Source organism: Giraffa tippelskirchi, chromosome 4, assembly GCF_054371585.1.
Source record: "Giraffa tippelskirchi isolate mGirTip1 chromosome 4, T2T-mGirTip1v1.2.pri, whole genome shotgun sequence".
Taxonomy (NCBI): Eukaryota; Metazoa; Chordata; class Mammalia; order Artiodactyla; family Giraffidae; genus Giraffa; species Giraffa tippelskirchi.
In genome coordinates this window covers 44,859,500-44,876,841 of record NC_137278.1, presented here as the reverse complement: position 1 = coordinate 44,876,841, position 17,342 = coordinate 44,859,500, and the positions used below count along the sequence as shown (strand labels likewise).

The following is a 17,342-nucleotide window of genomic DNA, read 5'->3' as shown; positions in this document are numbered from 1 at the left end:
TGAAGACACAATACAGCCTACAATTAAAAAGGGGGGAGGAACCCTCAAACAACCAAACTTGACACTTCAAGAAACTAGAAAAAAACTAAGCCCAAAGTTTGCAGAATGAAGGAAATAACAAATAGAGTAGAAGCAAAGGAAAGAGAAACTAGAAAAATAGAGTCTTCCCTGGTGGCCCAGCGGTTGAGAATCAGGCAGACTTGGGTTGGATCCGTGGTCGGCGAACTAAAATCCCCTATGCCGCAGCTACTGAGCCTCTGTGCTACAACTCGAGTCCACGCACTGCAATTAAAAGACCTCATGTGACACAACTAAGACCCAAGGCACTGAATAAGTAAAAAAAATTATTTTAAAGAAAACTAGAAAAATGGGGGGGAGGGTAGTCAATAAAAACTAAAAAGCTAGTTCTTTGAGAAGATTTTTTTTAAAAGGACAAATCCTTAGCAAGACTAAGAAAAAAAGAAAACGCACTCAGAATCAGAAAAGAGGAGACAACCAAGGTATTACAACAGATGGATCTTAAGACACTACTATAAACAATGTAAGTCAATCCTAAATGAAATCAATCCTGAATATTCACTGGAAGAACAGATGCTAACGCTGAAGTTTCAATATTTTGGCCACCTGATGCAAAGAGCCGACTTATTAGAAAAGACCCTGATGCTGGTAAAGATTAAAAGCAGGAGGAGGAGGAAACGACAGAGAATGAGATGGTTGGATGGCATCACCAACCCAATGGACATGAGTTTAAGCAAGCTCCAGGAGATGATGGATGGGAAGCCTGGCGTGCTGGAGAACATAGGGTCACAAAGGGTCGGACACAACTGAGCGACTGAACAACAAGAACATAAATAATATAAGCCAACAAATTAGACAACCTACAAAAACGGACAAATATCTAAAAACATACAACAAAGACTGAATCATTAAAGAAACAGAAAATCTGAACAGACCAATAATTAGCAGGGGAATGGAACTGGTAATCAAAACCTCCCAACAATGAAAAGCCAAGGACCAGATAGTTTCACTGGCAGAGTCTACCAAATATTTAAAGAATAATCAACACCAATCCTTTTCAAATCCTTAAAAGAAAAAACTGAAAATGAGGGAACATTTCCAAACTCATTTTACGGTAAGGTCAGCATTACCCTGATACCAAAGCCCAATACAGATACAAGAAAACTACAGGTCAATACTCCTGATGAACATACATGCAAAAATTCTTCAACAAAATACTAGCAAACCAAATTCAACAGCACGTTAAAAGGATTATACACAATTATCATCAATTCAGTGGACAAGAACTTGGGCAAACTCCAGGAGATGGTGAGGGACAGGGAAGCCTGGCATGCTGTAGTCAATGGGGTCAAGAAGAGTTGGACACAACTTGGTGACTGAACAACAACACATCATCATCAAGTGGGATTCATCCCTGGTGTAAGTATCATGTTTGCAGATGGTATGATCACCTTTCACACATAAAAAAATCCCAGAACTTTCCTGGTGGTCCACTTGTTAAGAATTTGCCTTCCAATGCAGGGGACACAGGTTTGATCTCCAGCCAGGGCATTAAGAGCCCACATACCCTGGGGTAAACTAAGCCCATACACTGCAACAAGAGAAACCCTCACACCACAATGAGAAGCCCACATGACACAATGAAGATCCAGAGTCAAAATAAAAAACTGTAAAATAAAATAATTCTAAAGACTCCACCAAAAACAAAAAACTGTTAGAGTGAACGAATCCAGTAAAGTAGCAGGATACAACATCAACAGAGAGAAATAAGTTATTTTCCAATATACTAACAATGAATTATCTGAAAAAGAAAACAATCTCATTTACAGTAGCATCATATAAAATATTCATATTAAAAAAAAAACAAGGTGGAAAATCTGAAAACTATAAGACAAGAAGGAAGGAAACTAAAGAAGACACAAGTAAACGGAAAGATGTCTTGTGTTCAAAGAGCAGAAGAATTGTCCATAATACCTAAAACCATTTAAAAATTCAATTCAATCCCTCAAACTTTCAAAGGCATTTTCAAAAAAGTAGAAAAAACATTCCTAAAATTCGCATGAAACCACAGAAGTCTCCAAATAGCCACAGCAATTCTGAGAAAGAACAAAGCTAGTGGCATCACAACTCCTTATTTCAAATTATATTACAAAATTATGATAATCAAAACAGTACAGCAATGGCATAAAAACAGACACGGAGATGAATGGAACAGAATGAAGAGGCCAGAAATAAACCCATGCATAAATGGTTAACTAATACTTGGCAAGGAAGCCAAGAATATTCAATGGGGAAAGAACAGTCTCTTCAGTACAGGGTGCTGGGAAAACTGAATAGCTACATATAACAGAATGAAACTGGACCCTTATCTTACATCAGACACAAAAATTAACTCAAAATGGATTAAAGACTCAAGCATCAGATCTGAAACCAAAATCATAAAGGAAAAGTTATTTGACAGTGGTCTTGGTAACAATTTCTTTGGCTATCACAACCAAAAGCACAAGCAGCGACAACAAAATAAACAAGTAGGACTAAATCAAACTAAGAAGCTTCTGCACAGCAAAAGAAACAATCAGCCTACAGAAAGGGAGAAAATATGTGTAAACTATTTATTTTATAAATGGTTACTATCTAAAATACACATGAAACTCATAAGCAAAAAAATCAAATAAACAAAAATGACAAATGACCTGAACAGACATTCTTCCAAAGACACCATTAATACAAATAGCCAGCGGGTACTTAAAAGATGTTCAACATTACTAATCATCAGGGGAATGCAAATGAACTACAATGAGCTATTACCTCACATCTGTTAGAAAGACCATTATAAAAAAAGACAAATGCTAACAAGTATTTGTGACCATTTGGAGAGAAGGGAACCTCATTGCACCGTAAGTGGGAATGTAAATTGGTACAGCTACAGTGTAGAACAGTATTGTGGTTTCTCAAAAAATGCAAAAACAGAACATAATCTAGTAATCCCACTTACGGGTACATATCATAATGAAATGCATTACTACCTCAATAGCACGTCTATACTATACCTCCATGTTCAATGCAGCATTTTTCAAAGCAACCTACATGTTCACTGATGGAAGAATGGGTAAGAAAGATGTGGTTCATACATACAATGGAATAAATTCAGCCATTTGTGATAACATGGATGGACCTTGAGGACATTATGCTAAGTGAAATTAGGTCAAAGAAAGAAAAACACTAGTTGGTCTCATTTATGCATGAAATCTTAAAAAGCTCAACTCAAGAGAAAAAGACAGCAGAATGATGGTTGCCAGCAGAGTGGAAGTGGGATAAATGAGATGATGTCAGTCAAAGAGTACAAACGTCTAGTTATAAGATGAATAAATTCGGGAACTCCCTGGCAGTCCAGTGGTTAGGACTCCACAATTTCACTGTCAAGGGCATGCATTCAAACCCTGGTCAGGGAACTAAGACCCTGAAAGCCATGCAGCACAGCCACACATACAAAAAAAATTAGCAATCACAATAGACTTCAGCTGAATCCAGATTCAAAATGTAGGAAAAATTAAATAAAACTTTAAAAACTTTAGACTACGACAGAAATTTGCTCAATAGATACTCTGTATTGTATTATTCTTAACTTTATAACTGTACCAATGATACTATGAACACATATTTTTTTAAGTATTTGGCTTTTAGAGAGCTACACTGAAATGGATGCAATCTCAAAAACGACAGAATGATCTCTGTTCGTTTCCAAGGCAAATCATTCAATATCACGGTAATCCAAGCCTATGCCCCGACCAGTAACGCTGAAGAAGCTGAACTTGAACGGTTCTATGAAGACCTACAAGATCTTTTCGAACTAATACCCAAAAAAGATGTCCTTTTCGTTATAGGGGACTGGAATGCAAAAGTAGGAAGTCAGGAAACACCTGGCGTAACAGGCAAATTTAGCCTTGGAGTACAGAATAAAGCAGGGCAAAGGCTACTAGAGTTTTGCCAAGAGAACGCACTGGTCATAGCAAACACCCTCTTCCAACAACACAAGAGAAGACTCTACACATGGACATCCCCAGATGGTCAACACCGAAATCAGATTGATTATATTCTTTGCAGCCAAAGATGGAGAAGCTCTATACAGTCAGCAAAAACAAGACCGGGAGCAGACTGTGGCTCAGATCATGAACTCCTTATTGCCAAATTCAGACTTAAATTGAAGAAAGTAGGGAAAATCACTAGACCATTCAGGTATGACCTAAATCAAATCCCTTATGATCCTATACAGTGGAAGTGACAAATAGATTTAAGGGACTAGATCTGATAGACAGAGTCCCTGATGAACTATGGACAGAGGTTCGTGACATTGTACAGGAGACAGGGATCGAGACCATCCTCATGAAAAAGAAATGCAAAGAAGCAAAATGGCTGTCTGAGGAGGTCTTACAGATAGCTGTGAAAAGAAGAGACGCAAAAAGCAAAGGAGAAAAGGAAAGATATTCCCATCTGAATGCAGAGTTCCAAAGAATAGCAAGGAGAGATAAGAAAGCCTTCCTCAGCCATCAATGCAAAGAAATAGAGGAAAACAACAGAATGGGAAAGACTAGAGATCTCTTCAAGAAAATTAGACATACCAAGGGAACATTTCATGCAAAGATGGGCTCAATAAAGGACAGAAATGGTACAGATCTAACAGAAGCAGAAGATATTAAGAAGAGGTGGCAAGAATACACAGAAGAACTGTACAAAAAAGATCGTCACGACCCAGATAATCACAATGGTGTGATCACTCACCTAGAGCCAGACATCCTGGAATGTGAAGTCAAGTGGGCCTTAGAAAGCATCACTACGAACAAAGCTAGTGGAGGTGATGGAATTCCAGTTGAGCTATTTCAAATCCTCAAAGATGATGCTGTGAAAGTGCTGCACTCAATATGCCAGCAAATCTGGAAAACTCAGCAGTGGCCACAGGACTGGAAAAGGTCAGTTTTCATTCCAATCCCAAAGAAAGGCAATGCCAAAGAATGCTCAAATGACCGCACAATTGCACTCATCTCACACGCTAGTAAAGTAATGCTCAAAATTCTCCAAGCCAGGCTTCAGCAATCCGTGAACCGTCAACTTCCAGATGTTCAAGCTGGTTTTAGAAAAGACAGAGGAACCAGAGATCAAATTGCCAACATCCGATGGATCATCGAAAAAGAGAGTTCCAGAAAAACATCTATTTCTGCTTTATTGACTATGCCAAAGCCTTTGACTGTTTGGATCACAAGAAACTGTGGAAAATTCTGAAAGAGATGGGAATACCAGACCATCTGACCTGTCTCTTGAGAAACCTGTATGCAGGTCAGGAAGCAATGGGTAGAACTGGACATGGAACAACAGACTGGTTCCAAATAGGAAACGGAGTACATCAAGGCTGTATATTGTCACCCTGCCTGCTTATTTAACTTATATGTAGAGTACATCATGAGAAACGCTGGGCTGGAAGAAACACAAGCTGGAATCAAGATTGCCGGGAGAAATATCAATAACCTCAGATATGCAGATGACACCACCCTTATGGCAGAAAGTGAAGAAGAACTAAAGAGCCTCTTGATGAAAGTGAAAGAGGAGAGTGAAAACGTTGGCTTAAAGCTCAACATTCAGAAAACTAAGATCATGGCATCTGGTCCCATCACTTCATGGCAAATAAATGGGGAAACAGTGGAAACAGTGTCAGACTTTATGTTTTTGGGCTCCAAAATCACTGCTGATGGTGATTGCAGTCATGAAATTAAAAGACGCTTACTCCTTGGAAGGAAGGTTATGACCAACCTAGATAGTATATTTAAAAGCAGAGACATTACTTTGCCAACAAAGGTCCATCTAGTCAAGGCTATGGTTTTTCCAGTGGTCATGTATGGATGTGAGAGTTGGACGGTGAAGAAAGCTGAGCACTGCAGAATTGATGCTTTTGAACTGTGGTGTTGGAGAAGACTCTTGAGAGTCCCTTGTACTACAAGGAGATCCAACCAGTCCATCCTACAGGAGATCAGTCCTGGGTGTTCATTGGAAGGACTGATGTTGAAGCTGAAACTCCAATACTTTGGCCACCTGATGCGAAGAGTTGACTCATTGGAAAAGACCCTAATGCTGGGAAGGTTTGGGGGCAGGAGGAGAAGGGGACCACAGAGGATGAGATGGTTGGATGGCATCACTGACTCAATGGACATGGGTTTATGTAAACTCCGGGAGTTGGTGATGGACAGGGAGGCCTGATGTGCTGCGATTCATGGGGTCGCAAAGAGTCAGACACGACTGAGCGACTGAACTGAACTGATGAGTTAATAATTAATGATTGTGTGAGAGGTTCATAAATATCATTACTATGAGTCTTCCTACTTCTACACATGACTGTTTAACTCTTTCTATAGCAAAGTTTAAAAAAAAAACAACACTAAAGTATACCAAAAAAAAAAAAAGACCATAAACCACATAATCAAAACAAAGAGGGGAAAAAAAAAACAGTAAGACCAAAAAGGAGACAGATTTATCAGACCTGAATTTTAAAATACCAGCATGCTCAAAATATGAAGATACAGGATTTCAACAAAGTTCTAAAATCTATTAAAAGAGAATCAAAAGCTTTAGAATTAAATACACAGTAACTGGAATTAAGCTCTCAATAGATGGCTTTAATACTAGATTACATATAATTTAAGGAAGGATTAGGAAAAGGAAAATAGGTCAAATATAAATAAGTATCTAGGGTCTTCCTTGGTGGAACAGTGGTTAAGAATTCACCTTCCAATGCCTGGAACGCAGATTTGATCCTTGGTTGGGGAATTCAGGTTCCACATGCCACAGGGCAACTAAGTCCAAGAGCCACAACTAGAAATATCTGCAAACTACAGTGAAGATCCCACTTGCCACAACTGAGACCTGATGCAGTCAAAAATAAAATCAAGTAAATAAATATTTTTTAAATAAAATATCTAGACTGAAGTACACACACAAAAGACAAAAGGATGGAAAATACACAACAGAGCAAAAGAGACAAGGAAGATGATTGAAAAGCATAGAATTTATAAAACAAGCTCCAAAAGGCCAAAATCACATGGTAGGACACATACCTGAAGCAATAATGGCTACAAAACTAATTTTTTAAAACTCAAACCGGATTCAAGAATGAATCCCAAGCAAATAAATACAAAAAGAGATGCAGACAAGCCAAAAAAAAAAATAATAATAATTTTAATGGAATGACTTATTGAAAGAAGGAATAGCATTCACAAATCTGTAATTCAATACTCTATTTCAGAAATAGTGTTTGCTTGTTTGAAAATATATTTTGTTTTCATTTTAAAAGAAAAAACAGGGGCTCCCAGGTGGCTCAATGGTGAAAAAAAAATCTGTCAATGCAAGAGACATGGGTTTAATCCCAAATCTGGGAGGATCCCACAGGCATCTGAAGAGTTAAGCCTGTGTGCCACAACTATAGAATCTGTGCTCTAGAGCCTGGGAGCTGCAACTTCTGAACCCTGCTCCAAAACAAAAGAAGCCACCACAATGGGAAGTTTGAGCACCACAACTAGAGTAGCAGCCCCTGCTCTCTGCAGCTGGAAAAAAGCCTGCACAGCAACGAAGACCCAGCTCAGTGAAAAACAATAAACTTTTTAAAATTTAAGAAAAAAGACAAGCAAATACAGGAAAGATCATCCACAGCAGAACTACATTAAAGAAAATTCTAAAAGAAAAATGATCCCAGATGAAAGCCCAGAGATGCAAAAAAGAATGAAGAGCAACAAAAAGGATAAATGTGGGTAAACCTAATTGAATATTGACTTGATTAATGTCTTATATAACTTTAAAAATATATGTAATCAAAATACAACAACAGTATAAAAAACAAGAGCAGAATAATGACATTAATGTACTCTAAGGCCTTGCTACTCAATGAATGTTCTAAGGACCAACGAGATCAGCAGCATCTGGAAACTTTGTTAGAATGAAGAATCTCAGGCAAAGTTCCAGACTGCTTGAGTTAATTTGTCTTTTAAAAAAAATCTTCAGGTCGTTCATATGTACATAAAAGTTCCAGAAGCACTATTCTAAAGTCTGAAAGGGAGAACAGGTACTAAAACAAACTCCGGTGTGAGAAATTCATAGTTAAGCAAGATACAGGTAAAGCAGCAAGCAAGAAAATGAATATGAGTACAATATAAAGTACTCAATTTCACTTTTTGCTGAATTTGAAGACAAAGTGAAAGTGAAAGTCACTCAGTCATGTCAGACTTTTTGCGACCCCATAGACTATACAGTACATGGAATTCTCCAGGCCAGAATACTGGAGTAGGTAGCCTTTCCCTTCTCCAGGGGATCTTCCCAACCCAAGGATCGAACCCAGGTCTCCTGCATTGCAGGCGGATTCTTCACCAGCTGAGTCACAAGGGAAGCCCTTTGAAGACAAAGAAGGATACTAAAACAGAAATGTCTAGCACTAAGTAAAGGACATTGTTCTGACACTTGGAAAATCAATCAGGGTAAGAAATATACTCTGAAAGATAATGAAGTCATGGGAGCAGACTGAATCCTTCCTTCAACCTCTTTATAATATACACAGCAAAGGACTAAACCCTGAGTAATCTCTATGCTGAAGGGATTAGAGTAACAAAACCCCAATTGAGGAAGAGAAAATTTTTAAGATTATGCAGCCCAGCACAAACATACTTTGTTTTCAGGGCTCCTTTACATGCTTAAAAACTGAAGACTTAAAAGAATTTATGTTTAGATGATTTATATTTATCAACATTTATTGTGTTTTGAACTAAAATTTAAGAATATTAATTTAGAAACAATAAATTCATTAACCATTTTCCAGTTTAAAAAATCAGTGACTTAAGTGCTGCTGTTTTAAATATTTGAAAATATGTTTAGGGTCTGGTTTAATAGAAAACAGCTAGATTCTCATTAACTGCTTCTGCATTTTATTGTTGCATATAGTTTTGGTAAAGCAAATAAAGAAAATCCCTCCTTACAAGATGTGAATATGGAAATTCAAGAAAGGAGGACTACTTCAATAGCCTTGTCAGATATTTTGGATATTCTTCTTCAATATTATACTAAAACTCAATGAGTGTTAACTTCTTAAAGATAAACTGCAATGTGCAATCTAATACCTTATTAGTACTGTTACATTACAGTTACACTAAAATCCATTGAGCTATTCCAAATCCTTAAAGATGATGTTGTGAAAGTGCTGCACTCAATATGCCAGCAAATTGGGAAAACTCAGCAGTGGCCACAGGAATGGAATAGGTCAATTTTCATTCCAATCCCAAAGAAAGGCAATGCCAAAGAATGCTCCAACTACCACACAACTGCACTCATCTCACAGGCTAGTAAAGTAATGCTCAAAATTCTCCAAGCCAGGCTTCAGCAAGACGTGAACCGTGAACTTCCAGATGTTCAAGCTGGATTTAGAAAAGGCAGAGGAACCAGAGATCAAATTGCCACAACTGTTGGATCATCGAACAAGCAAGAGAGTTCCAGAAAAACATCTACTTCTGCTTTACTGACTATGCCAAAGCCTTTGACTGTATGGATCACAACAAACTGTGGAAAATTCTGAAAGAGATGGGCATACCAGATCACCTGACCTGCCTCTGAGAAATCTGTATGCACATCAAGAAGCAACAGTTACAACTGAACATGGAACAACAGACCGGTTCCAAATTGGGAAAGGAGTAAGTCAAGATTGTATAATGTCAGCCTGCTTATTTAACTTATATAAAGAGTACATCATGAGAAATGCTGGACTGAATGAAGCACAAGCTGGAATCAAGATTGCTGGGAGAAATATCAATAATCTCAGATACACACATGACACCACCATTATGGCAGAAAGGGAAGAAGAGCCTCTTGATGAAAGTGAAAGAGGAGAGTGAAAAAGTTGGCTTAAAGCTTAACATTCAGAAAAATAAGATCATGGCATCCAGTCCCATCACTTCATGTCAAATAGATGGGGAAACAATGGAAACTGTGACAGACTTTTTCTTGGGCTCCAAAATCACTGCAGATGGTGATTGCAGCCATGAAATTAAAAGATGCTTGCTCCCTGGTAGAAAAGCTATGACCACCCTAGACAGCATATTAAAAACAGAGACATTACTTTGCCAACAAAGGTCCATCTAGTCAAAGCTATAGTTTTTCCAGTAGTCATGTATGGATGTGAGAGTTGGACTATAAAGAAAGCTGAGCACCAAAGAATTGATGCTTTTGAACTGTGGTGTTGGAGAAGACTCTTGAGAGTCCCTTGGACAGCAAGGAGATCCAACCATTCCATCCTAAAGGAAATCAGTCCTGAATATTCATTGGAAGGACTGATGCTGAAGCTGAAACTCCAATACTTTGGCCACCTGATGTGAAGAACTGACTCATTTGAAAAGACTCTGATGCTGGGAAAGGTTGAAGGCGGGAGGAGCAGGGGATGACAGAGGATGAGATGGTTGGATGGCATCACCAACTTGATGGACATGAGTTTGAGCAAGCTCCAGGAGTTGGTGATGGACAGGGAAGCCTGGCATGCTGCAGTCCATGGGGTCCCAAAGAGGCGGACAGAACTGAGCATCTGAACTGAACTGTAAATCCATTGATCTATCCTGCTCTCTGAATAGATCTTTGGTCCATAAATGACCATATAACATCATGCACTGGAGATATGCAAAATATCAGTTCACTAAGTTATGCCAATCTTTCCAGTGTTCACATATTTTATTATACAATATCAAAAAATTACATCATTAACAATTCCATCAATCTCATAATAAACCTAAGTTTTGGGCAGCTGTCAAACTCACAGTGAAAGGTACAAGTTCTCCAAGTTTTTTTTCTTGAAAGCTCAATTTTATCACTAACAGCTAATACTTTCAGCCTTCTCTGAAGTGACATGCTTGCTTCAGTAATTCCAGAAAATGCACACCATACTGTTGTTGCTGTTCAGTCGTTCACTCCTTTGACTCTGCAACCCCATAGACTGTAGCCTGCCAGGTTCCTCTGTCCATGGGCTTTTGCAGGCAAGAATACTGAAGTGGGCTGCCATTTCCCTCTCCAGGGAATCTTCCCAACCCAGGGATCAAACCCACGTCTCCTGCTTAGCAGGTGGATTCTTTACCTCTGAGCCACCCAGGGAATTATACACACACACACACACACATCTAGATAACTTGAGTTAATCATTCTTTCAAACAAAAATGGTGTTTCATGAAAAAGCAACTACTTCAGCTTACAACCCAATCACATGAGTGTACTTCCCTACAACGACCATCTGTATACTGCAGTACACATAAGAAATGCTTTATATGCATTTCTCATTTCATCACAGAATATTAAAGATATGCACACAAGCTTTTGAGATTTAACAGTATTAATTTCCATTGCTTCAAAGGCATCAAGTGAATTTTTCTTTTTAAACAAGTGCTTGGCAGCAAAGATTACATTAACTATTTAACACCACTGTCTTTATTTCTTGCAATGTAACCAGGAGTTTTATCCATCATGCCTTTGCACTACCAGTGAAAACATCAACCAAAAGGCAAGTATGTCTTGCCTCTCAGACCCCCTGAAAGGCTCTCTAGGACCCCCCAGGGTCCACACACCAAATTTTGAGAACTGCTGATGAAGCCAGCCAAAGACGTAAGATTTAATAATAAAGGGTTATATTATGAAACAAAAGACATTCCAATTGAAAAGAAGGAAGTAATACTGTTTCTGGTCATAGACAACATTATCTTATGTAAATCCTAAGAAAGTCCTAAAGAATCACTAAAGAAAATAAATGAGTTTAACAAGATTGCAAGTAACAAGATCGATATACAAATATTAACTGTATTTCTATAGGCTAGCAACAAGCAATGAAAAGATGAAACTTAGAAAGCAATTCCATTTACAATAGCATTAAAAAAGAATTCTTGGGAATACATTTAATAAAAATAGGTGCAAAATTTATACTCTGATAGTTGAAAAAAGTTTTTAAAAAATTTAATACAAAGACACCCCATGTTCATGTATCAAGACTTACTGTTGTTAAAATAGTAATACTCTTCAGCTTTATAGATTCATCACACTCTATCAGAATCCCAGCTGGCTTCTTTGTAGAAACTGAGAAGCTAATTGTAAAATTCATATGGAAACTCAACAGACCCAGAATAGCCAAAAACAATTTCGAAAAAGAAGATCCACACTTTCCCATTTCAAATACTACTAAAAAGCTACAATAATCAAGACATACAAATCAACAAAACAGAAATGAGAATACAAAAACAAACCCATGCATCCATGGTCAACAGGTTTCCAACAAAGCTGCGAAGACCACTCAAAGCAAAATGCCTTCTTCTACAAATGGTGCTAGAACAACTGGACAGCCTCATGCAAACAAATGAAGTTGGACCCTTATCCCAAACCACGTACAAAAACCTGACTCAAAATGGGGGACTTCCCTGGTGGTCCAGTGGCTAACACTCTGCACTCCCAATGCAGGGGGCCCAGGTTCAATCCCTGGTCAGGGAACTAGATCCCACATGCCATGACTAAGAGTCCTCATACTACAATTAAGACCTGGTGCAGCCAAATAAATATTTAAAAAAAAAACAAAAAAAACCCTGACTCAAAATGGATAAAAGATCTAAATATAGGAGCCAAAACTATAAAACTTAGAAGAAAACAGGGGTAAGTCTTCATACCTTTGGATTTGGCAATAGATTCTGGCAATAGATGAAATACCAAAAGTATAAGCAACAAAATAAACAAATAAATTAAACTTCAACATTAAAACTTTTTGTGCTTTCAAGAACAGTATTGATAAAGTGAAACAACTACCTACAGTATGGGGGGGAAAACTGCTAACTCTTACAACCCAACAATAAAAATATAAATAACCCAATTAAAAAGTGAGTAAAGGATCTCAATGGGCATTTCTCCAAAGAAAATACACAAGTGTGGAGAAGGAAGTGGCAACCCACTCCAGTACTCTTGCCTAGAGAATTCCGTGGACAGAGGAGCCTGGTGGGCTGCTGTCCATGGGGTCGCACAGAGTCGGACACGACTGAAGTGACTTAGCAGCAGCAGCGGCAGAATCATAAGCAACCCAAGCTAATGACTCTTCAAAGTCCTGTGATGCCAATAAAATTCTCTTTGCAAGGTCTCAAAAAAAAAAAAAAGAAAATACACACGTGACAAACAAGCATATGAAAAGATATTCATTATTATTCATCAGGGAAATGCAAATCAAAACCACAATGAGATACCACTGTAAGATCACTAGGATGGCTAGAACAGTCAAAATAACAAGTATTGGTGAGGATGTTGAGAAACTGGAATCCTCATACACTGCAAAAGGGAATATAAAATGTTGCAGCATTTTGGAAAATAGTTTGGCAGTTTTCAGCAGGTTTTTTTTTTTTGCAAATACTGTGCTACCATAAATCCACTTTTTAAAATTTATTTATTTTAATTGGAGGATAATTGTTTTACATTATTGTGCTGGTTTCTGCCATATATCAACATGAATCAGCCATAGATTAGATATGTCCCCTCCCTCTTGAACCTCCATCTCAGTGTGGCAGTTTTTGAAAAAGTAAAACTGAGTTACCACCTAACCAAATAATTCCACTCCCAGGTATAACCTGTGGGAAATAAAAACTAACTCCATGGAAAACTTTTTACACACATGTTCACAGAAGCATTATTCATAAGAGCCAAAAAGTAGAAACAACTCAAATGTCCATCAACTGATGAATGAATTATTAGTAACAAAATGGTATGTTCATACAATGGCATATTACTCAGTCACAGAAAGGAATCAAGATCTGATACATTCTCCAATATGGATGAATCTTGAAAATGCTAAGTAAAAGAAGTCAGTCACAAGATATACTATAATTCCATTTGTATGAAAGATTCAAAATAGGCAACTACATGGAGGAAGTAGACTGTTGCTTAGGGCTGGGAGGACAGGGGATTTAGAGGGATAGTTAAAAGGTGTGGGATTTCTTTCTGAGGTGATGAAAGTGCTCTAAAATTGTGGCAAAGGTTGCACAATTCTGTGAATACACTGAAAGCCATCAAGTTGTACAGCTTTAATGAGTGACTTGTATGTATCTCAATAAAATTGTTACCAAAAATAAAGTAAAATAATGATAAAAGTGTGTAAAAATTCCATTAATAATAAGAAACAAAAATACCTAGAAATAACTATAAAGGAAATGTGCAGAATCTACATAAAGGGAAAACCACACAATATTTCACAAAGAAGCAGAGAAGAGTATATAAATGGGAAAGCACATTATGCTTCCAGAAGTGCCAGAATCAATACTGTAAGATGTCAACTCCTGCTGTTTATAAACATTATGCAATCTCAGTAAAAATTCCAACAAAAAAAAATTTTAAATACCAACAGAATGTGGGTGGAGGAGGACAACACAACAACAAAAGAATTCTGAAGTTTTATCTCAAGGAATAAATAACTTTTTACTAGTAATGTGGTTTAATATCATCAGGTGCTACACTGTATCATGAAGTGACTAAAGTAAAACCAAACAATTAAACAATAAAAAGCTTAAAAATAGACCTTCAGGAATACACTCAAAAATTCTCTATAAGACAGAGACAGCATATCAAAACAGCGAAAAAAACAGATGGATGCTAGAATCAATGAGTAGTAGTTTGAAAGAACTAATATTAGATCCACTTTATAACACACCAAAATAAATTCCAGATGGATTAAAAACTAAAAAATTCATAAAAACTGGAAAAAACATGGAAGAATATGTGATCTCAGAGTAGGAAGTCTTTCTAAATAATAGACTACTCACTACTAAAACTCAAGAACCAAATACATCAATACAAACAAGATAATAACACCTTAATATCTGAACTGTTGCAGGAGTCAAGTAGTTTAGGATAGTAACTATATCTGTTTTCCCCCTACTATATGAAATTTTTAAAATATCTAATGCAAACAAACAGGCATTCTCAAACACTGCTGTTGGGGTGTAAATTAGTAGAACCCTTCTAGAAGGCAATTTAGCAATAAAAGTCTTAGAATTTACCTATTGACCCTGGACATGACCTAAGTTTCTATGCTCAAGGATACTTTTTTTTTTTCTTCACAGGAAAAACACTAGTTAAATATGTGTTACATTCAAAAGACTTCTGTTCTCAAATAAGCATAAGGATATGAGAAAATGTTCAAAGAGACTAGTACAAATGAACTCAATTTTTTATAAGTATTCACAGAAAATTAGCTGGAGTAATATATACCACCAAAGTTACTCCCTTCACTGCACTTCAGCTATACATACTTAAATGGAATTTAACACTTTTCCTCTCACACAATTGTTTTTTGTATATTTCTTACAAACTGGCACTGTTAAGCGTTGATATGCATTATCTTATTTAATCCTCACAAAGCCCTGCATTTTAGGTGTTATCACCCTCATTTTCAAGTAAATACTAAGACACTAAGAGATTAAGGAACTTAACCAAAGCCAGAGACCTAATACATGACAGAAACAGGACTTGAACTTAGGTCTGTCATAGAGATCACTCAACTATCATACTGCCTCAACTATATTGTTCTGTAACCTTCCTTAAGGGTAGATACATATCTAAACGTATTTCTATATCTACCACAGTATCCTTCAAGCTAGGCTTAGACAGTACGTGAACCGAACCAAGAACTTTCAGATGTACAAGCTAGATTTAGAAAAGGCAGAGGAACCAGAAATCAAATTGTCAACATCTGCTGGATCACAGAAAATGCAAGGAAATTCCCCCCCAAAAAATCTACTTCTGCTTCATTGACAATGCGAAAGTCTTTGAGTGGATCACAATGAACTGCGGAAAATTCTTAAGGAGATGGGAATACCAGGCTACTTAACCTGTCTCCTAAGAAACCTATATGCAGGACAAGAAGAAACAGTTAAAACCAGACATGGAATAACTGACTGGTTCAAAATTGGGAAAGGAGTATATGCCAAGGTTGTATATTGTCACCCTGCTTGTTTAACTTACATGCAGAGTACATCATGTGAAATGCCAGGCTGGATGAATCACAAGCTGGAATCAAGATTGCCAGAAAAATATCAGCAATCTCAGATATGCAGATGATATCACTCTAATGGCAGAAGGTGAAGCGAAACTAAAGTGCCTCTTGATGAGGGTGAAAGATAGACTAAAAAAGCTGGCTTAAAACTCAACATTAAAAAACACTAAGATCATGGCATCCGGACCCATCACTTCATGGCAAACTGATGGGGGAAAAGTGGCAACAGTGACAGATTTTATTTTCTTAGGCTCCAAAATCACTGCCGACAGTGACTGGAGCCACGAAATTTAAAAAGCTATGGCAAACCTAGACAGTGTATTAAAAAGCAGAGACATTAATTTGCCAAAAAAGGTCCATCTGGTCAAAGCTATGATTTTTCCAGCAGTCATGTTTGGATGTGAGAGCTGAACCATAAAGAAGGGTGAGCACCGAAGAATTTATGCTTTCGAACTGTGGTGCTGGAGAAGACTCTTGAGGGTCTCTTGGACAGCAAAGAGAGCAAACCAGTCAATCCTAAAGGAAATTAACCGTGAATTTTCAGTGGAAGGATTGATGCTGAAGCTGAAGCTCCAATACACTGGCCACCTGATTCAAAGAGCCAATTCATAGGAAAAGACCCTGATGCTGGGAAACATTGAGAGCAACAGGAGAAGGGGGCGGCAGAGGATGAGATGGTTGGTTAGATAGCCATCAGTGACTCACAGTGGACAAGAGTGTGAGCAAACTCCGGAAGACAGAGAAGGACAGGGAAGCTTGACGTTCTGAAGTTGACTGGGTTGCAAATAGTCGGACATGACTTAGTGACAGAACAACAGAACCCAGCAAATGCTTTACAAATGTTAAATATTCAATATATGTTATATATTGAAAAAAATATTTAAATATAGAGATAAAGACACAGAAAAAATCATCAAGTCGGTAAACAGAATATTAAGAAATTATTTTCAATTTTCCAACCTGAACCCAGCAGAATGACTCCCACAAATAAGGGTGAAGAGAATAAGACCATTCAACCATTCTGGTAAGCGACGAGAAAATATACCATCAACATTTATGAGTGCATCCGTAGAGTGAGCATCAAGAAGTGTGCTCCTCAGGCACTTAAAGAGATCCAGAAATTTGCCATTAAGGAGATAGGATGTCCAGATGTGCCCATTGACACTAGGATCAACAAAGCAGTAAGGGCCAAAGGAATAAGAAATGTCCCATACAGTATCTGTGTGTGGTTATCCAGAAAACACAATAAGGATAA

General features: G+C 37.6%; 1 protein-coding gene and 1 non-coding gene across 5 annotated transcripts in view; one reads left to right on the top strand and one right to left on the bottom strand.

The window, feature by feature from the left end:
- USP34 (ubiquitin specific peptidase 34) overlaps positions 1-17,342 on the bottom strand; it is a 242,422-nt gene that overhangs the window by 211,599 nt on the left and 13,481 nt on the right. The window lies entirely within an intron of this gene.
- TRNAG-CCC (transfer RNA glycine (anticodon CCC)) lies at positions 12,480-12,552 on the top strand. Its single transcript has one exon. It is a non-coding gene; the product is annotated as a tRNA-Gly (tRNA).